Raw genomic sequence first — 6,853 nt, 5'->3', positions numbered from 1 at the left:
CCAAATAATCTTTCATCTCCAACCAATTCGCACGGTTAAGAGCATATTTTAATGGTAGAACATACACTGGATCTTGAGCATCATCTGAGTTTGAGAAATCAAAAGTAATTAAAGCATGTTCCGTAAGGCTGTCGTCAGTCAGAACTCTCCAGTTAGAAATTTTAGTGTAAGTACTATTGCATCCCACAGAAACATCAATCCAACTCTCACCTCTATGTGAAGTGAATGTTGGCGGAGAGAGTGGATTGTTAATAATTAGAAGATCATTGTGTGTAAAAAACTCCTCCAGTAAGCTGCCACGACCATCAAAAACATCACCGCCCCAAGCCGGTGAGTGTGCATTCATATCACCAGCGATCAAGATGTGTGTACCCCTAAATGCATCAACAATTCTCTGAAGTCTATTAATAAAATCCGCAGAATCAGCGTGACCAGGGATATATACGTTCACCACAATAAGTCTAACCTCATTTATATTAATCTCAACAGTAATTATATACTGATTACTAAACTCAGTGTGGTGCATGATAGATATGTAGATATTTGGGACTAGAATTATAGCCCATGGGTACAAATCAGTCCCTCGAAGTATAGGACAGGTGGTAGGAAGGCACTTAGGTGTGTTCCTGAGACAATATGGTTCCTGGACCAACACTATATCATAATCACTTATATTTTTACTTAAAAGGGAAGTTGCAGCTATGCTTCTTCCTACGTTAATCTGCAGAAAACGCATTTTATAAAGTTATTTCTTTCCATATTCTGTTCGTGAAATAATATACTTTTTAATACGTTGCTTTATGGGGCACGAACTATCCCGAGCATTGTGTTGGTGATTATGTAGATTGTCTCGTTTACAGTGATAGCATATAGGCTCTTTATTCCGGTTTGGGCAATCGTTGTAAAGATGGTTTTCCGTACAATGACTACAAATGATTTCAGAGTATGTACAATCACGTGCCGAATGATTATATCCACAACATTTAAAGCACTGCAGAATCTGATAAAAATCTACAACTCTGCAGCGCGACCATTCAACATTAATCTTCTCCATTACCAAGAGGAGCTTTCTAACGTATGGTGATGTTTCTGCTACCCAGTTTTTATAGGTGTAGGTCTTTTTCCCCAAAGCAAATTTGATTCTAAATTGGTTCATGAAGTCTTCCTCTGTGATGTTTTCGTAAATTGTATGGTTCTGTTGATATATTAACTTTGGGAGTTCTTCCTTCATTATATCAGTGTGAACTGAGTAGACAGCAACATGTGGCCATCTCTTTTTTGGACGACGCGTTACCAGCTCAGGTATCTGGTCTTCTATGGTTTTTTCTAAAATTGCTGCCTCCCTATTGGTTTCCAGTTCGATAGCTAGTCCCCCGCCTCTAATTTTCCTGATTTTGTCTATGCCGATGTGTATGTTGGAGGGCTTGATCTTAATATTCATAATTTTCCTGACGACTTCACTGTTATTATTGTCTTTTTCTCTACTATAAACAAGTATTACTTCTTTTGTAGAATTTATTCTAGAATTATTGCCAGTTCCCATGTTTCTACCGGTCTTCACAATTGAACTGTATAATGGTGATGAAGGAATGCATTCTAATGCTTTGTCTTCAATTTTGTTCAATGCTTCAAGAACAGCTTTTTGAATATTATTATAACCTTCAGTAGGGGTAAATTGAGCTGTTTTATTCTGAATTTCACCAAGTTTGTCAAGAGTAGTTTTCTGGGCCTCAGCAAAATCTTCAACAGTAACATAAGTTGTTGTTTTGTTTTCAATTTTATCTAATTTTTCCAAGATTACTTTCTGGGTGGTAAAAATCCCCTCAAAATTAAAGTTTTGCAGTAAATCCTCTTTCTTAGCTAGAGTGGTAAATTTGTTATCGAGTATTTCTGGTAGTTCGATATTGCGAAGACTAGTTTTAGCTAAAGCAATTACTTTAGTGAATTGATCAGTGATATATTGTGAATGCACAGCAGTACCTAGCTTCCCGTTTGTATTGCGAGAGATATATCTTTTAATTTCTTCTAAAATATCGTGAGCGTTTTTATGAAAAGTTCCTAAAGTTGTATTTTCCATGGTTGGTTCCATGTTATCAAATTTCATAGGTATAAGCAAATCCTTCATATAATAATAAAATTAGCTTAATAGCAGATATATATAGATTCTATAGGATGCCAAGTCCAAAAATATATGACAAAAATATATTACACAATATACTTATAGCTAAAATTCGGCCAGAAAAAGTCTTCATTCGGTTTACACATTTATCAAACTAAGGTAAGTAACCGTAGCCATGGCAACCTTATAGATGATGAAGACGTTGAAAATAGAATATAATATTAGAATGCCCATAATTTAAAAAGTAATCAACGGATTTTAACCAAATTTTAAACACAGGTTGCTTAAGGTGTGTACTTAGAGAGGTTATAATATCAAGGAAAAATCTTCGACCGGAAGTCCACAAAACGCGTTCGATGACCGCCCGGAGGTCAATCAAAAAAGAGAGTTTCTAAGTTAAATATTGACCCCACAACTTAGAAGTTTGGTGAATTTATATCTGATAAGAGGCCGAAAGCTCCACTGCACCTAAATCCGGTTTACCGGTTACAGCTTTTCCGGATAAACGGTCAAAGCTGTTATTGACGTTATATTTCAAAAATGTCTGAAAAATTTTAGGCTTACTTGATACAATTCTATACCCCTAATCTTCCGATTACTCTTTATACATAAAATAACACAATGGTTAATGTATTCCCGCACTTACAAACCAAAATCTATAAGCACAACTTATCCACATACGACTCGCACCATACGCCGACATTCTATTGCCTTATGTTATGATTGATTATTGCTATTGCTATTGCCTTATGTTATGATTATTGCCTTATGTTATGATTATGATTTTTCAAATTGCAGCCCAATAAAATTAATGTAGCTTGTTTACTAACTCTCGAAATTCGTTAGAAAATGTACGTAATATGCACATTCGGGCCAAACAACGCCAAATTTCTCTCTAGCAACTGAATTTTGAAGTAGTATTTTCCTCAAATCAAAGCCACATACTGAGGACAGTGTGCGTATCAAGTTTGTTTGATATTTGCCCGATAGATCTATTCACAAAAAGCTGTAAACACCAATTCTTTAATTATGATCTCCTGTAATTTAAACCGTGTGACTAAATAAAAATTACTCAATCAAAATACTATAAATAGATTTTTTCAGTTGTTAAAATTATTGATGAAAAAATTATATTCCCTATAAAACGTCAATTATAGCACAAAAACATATTTTAAAAAGTTAAGTTGAACTAAAAATATCTTCAATTGTGCTTTAAATCTGAAAATATTTTCCCTGTTTTAAGAACACGAGAAAGAGTTATCCTGAATTTAAAATTTTCCTTTGGGTTAAATCGATTGAATTTTCCAGATAAAATTTAAGAAAACTTACTTCAAAAACTTAATAAAATCCCAACCGATATGAATAAAATGAAATATATTTAATAATAAATTTACACTGTTGTCTGTTCATTTGTCTGTCTGTCCTTCCTTAATCTATAGAACAGAGTTAGATAGATAAAAGTGGAAACCAGACATGGAAATCCGAGGGGTCATTAGGTCTCGATTAATTATACAGGAAGTTCCGATGCAAACCGGGAGTTACGTATTTCAATTCAAATATTTTCTTCTGAAAAGGAGTTAGATAGATGACCGGCACGACTCCATTACTAACAGAAAAGCATGATGTACAGGGCAAGCCATTACTAATTTGAGGTGGAGAGCACCTTAAATTAGTAGTGGCTCAAATATTTTAAACAAGTTAAACTAATTAATGGAAATGTGACAATAAATAATTGCTCGTTTGTTTTCAGCTTATTTCGCCTTGTGGACACTAAGAGCCTTTTTTCAGCTCTGTCATGGGTTCGACCAGACTTATAATGAGGACAACGAAACCGGACCTATTCCCTACCGTCCGTCCCCAAAAGTACCAGAGGTTTACTCTCCTGTATTCGATCCCAGGACCCTAGAGCGGTAGGCTGACAAGTTAACCACCCTAGCCACTCTACCGGCAAAAAACAGATTGTATAAATATAAATAAAACTGAATAGTTTTCCGTAAACAATTTTGAATATCATTTTCAAAAAATTAGTGTTCATACATATATACACATGCACAAAGACAGGTATGTGCATACAAAGAGTTGTTTAAAGAATTTTAATTTTTGAAGAAGTCTGCAGAACTTAATAGTGTGAGAACAGATAACATGGATTTGTGTCGTTTATAAATAAAGATTTAGAACTGTAAATAAATAAATATTTCAAAATTAAGAAAATAATAATAACAACAACATGGAACAAAATCTGATTTTATATTCTAGAGAATTGTCATCGTCAAATATGGATTTAGTAGGTTTAGGTTTTATTCGCATACAGCAAAGTGACACGTGGCGATCTTCCCAGGAGGGATGCTTCCCGGGACTCTTTCGATGGGTAACTGGATGGGGAGGAGCAAAGCCCGACATATATTGGACCATGATAAATTCATTGGGATTGCTCGTCCGGATTTAATTTCGGGTACCCCATGATAGTAGGATAAGGGGCTACTACTTAAATGTATCCGGGATACTAGTTGAGCCATTTCAAATATCCGGTCCAGGGTAAAATCAATGGAGATACTCTTGAATGCACAAAAAATAAGGAGGAGGAAAATTGTTTACGCTGAATAAGAATAAACTGTACATCCGAGAAGAAATATGGTTCCACGAGCATTATTTCTTCCATTCGAATAGTGATTATAATTAGAGATAGTCGTCATGAACTCGCCTCATTGAAAGAAGATTCAACCAACCCAATTGAATAGAGCTTCATCAAATTTAGAGACAATCTCTCTTTATCAAAATTTATTGATTATATTAAAGTATTAATAGTTGACTAATATAAATAATGAATATTTAAATTTTTCAGGAACTTTTAAATGATTTCGCAGAACACAATTGGTCAAGAATGATTATACTGCATAATAAATTCATCAAATGTAATAAATCCATTATAGTATCTAATTCTTTCTGAAAATTAAATAATATATTTTGGAAATTTCTAGTTTTATTACTAAATTTTAATTATGTATAGTAAAAATTTACGTTAAATTTAATAAATAGTTTCATAGAATAAAAATATTAAGTAAGGAAATCGATACAAAAAATAAAATTTGTGTCATAACTTTATTAATATATTTTTATTTGAATTCATTTCAGTAAATAAATATTTGAGTTTTATATTACAGAAATTAAATTTTATTGGTGAATAAACCTTATTAAGATGTTCTCCCCATCAAATTTAATATTTGTATTTTTATAATGAGTTTTAATAATAAATAAAAGAAGAAACTGCTATCGAAAAACGTCAAAAGAGAGTAATTTGATTAAAAACCAATTAGAAAACAAATTAAGTGACCTGTATTTACATTTGTAAATAGAGCAGACTGTAAATATGAGTAACAGGGCTCTTTTTCATTCTGTAAAGTCTTAGCGTAAAAAAATCTTATAAAGTAAATACACAAGAATTTTATACTTTTTAACTTACTTCTTATTAATCATAATAAATAAATTTTTGTCTTAAATATTGTAAAATATATCTTAAGAGAAAATCATTATGAGTAATAAATGCCCGTTTATACAAAGTATTCTTATTATTACTGATACAATTAATTTTTACAGATATTTACATAGGAGAGACCGTTCCTCGTACGGACACTTTTTGGTTTACAATCATTGAGGCTAAGTTGGACCCCATCCTTCCCATTGTGGGCCTGGTCGAACCCACGATGGGCTTGAGATAAGGCTCTGTTAATAACAACAGGATGTAAAGAGTGATAAAAGTACTAAACATTTTCCTATCAAGCCCGTGCATATTGCAGGCCCGGTATATATCTATGTATATTATAATCTCCTAAAACAAATTCATATTACTGAAAATGAGGACCTTGTCTGAGCTAAATCCCAATAAAGGATTACGTGAAAGTTAACAATTAAAACAATTGAAGATAAGAGTAAGTAAATATTTTCTACTGCCATTCAGTTCAGCCATAGGCCGCGACTCCACTAGCCGTAAAAGGGCCGTAAAACCCCTCACCGTAAAAGCTTTTACGCCTGAGCAGGTCGTAAAACCAACGTAAAAGCGAGTTGAGCAGTGTTCAACTCGCTTTACGACCTGCTCAGGCGTAAAATATCATGATCACGTGATTAAAAGCTTTTACGGTGAGGGGTTTTACGGCCCTTTTACGGCTAGTGGAGTCGCGGTCTTAGTGATTGGAGTGTACAGTAGCTCAATTTTATCTGTAAACCATTAAAATTGCCCCCTATTTAGTGTTATAGACGTGAAGAAAACCATGAAACTTCGCGTTGATCAGGCGCGAACCCGCGACAAACTATCGATGGTTTTATCTATTTGGCCACTGAAAGAATAATCATATTATTAATTTAATAATTGTAACGTCTGGCACTTTTATATTAATTAATAATAAATTAGTTATATTCCTAAATATTTACTTTTACCTAAAATGATTAAAATTTTATTTTTGTAATTAAGAATAAGTTTATTGAATTAAATGATAATTAATTATTAACTATCTAATGACATTAAAAATATTTATGTTCTGTTATAATTTAATTTAGGTGTTTTTATAGTACTATAATTAAATTTGATAAATATTAAAAAAGTCGTAATTAGAACAATTTTTACAAAAGTTAAAGTTGAGAAGTAGTTTTCAATATTGATTTTTATCAGGTTAGTTGATGTTAAGGAAATATTTTGTGTGTGAAATTTATTTGTGAAAATAAAATAAATCCTTTAAAATC

The sequence above is a fragment of the Centruroides vittatus genome, unplaced genomic scaffold (genome assembly GCF_030686945.1).
Source record: "Centruroides vittatus isolate TY-2023 unplaced genomic scaffold, ASM3068694v2 contig_630, whole genome shotgun sequence".
Taxonomy (NCBI): Eukaryota; Metazoa; Arthropoda; class Arachnida; order Scorpiones; family Buthidae; genus Centruroides; species Centruroides vittatus.
The sequence above is the reverse complement of the archived record's forward strand: the minus strand, read 5'-3'. Positions refer to the sequence as shown.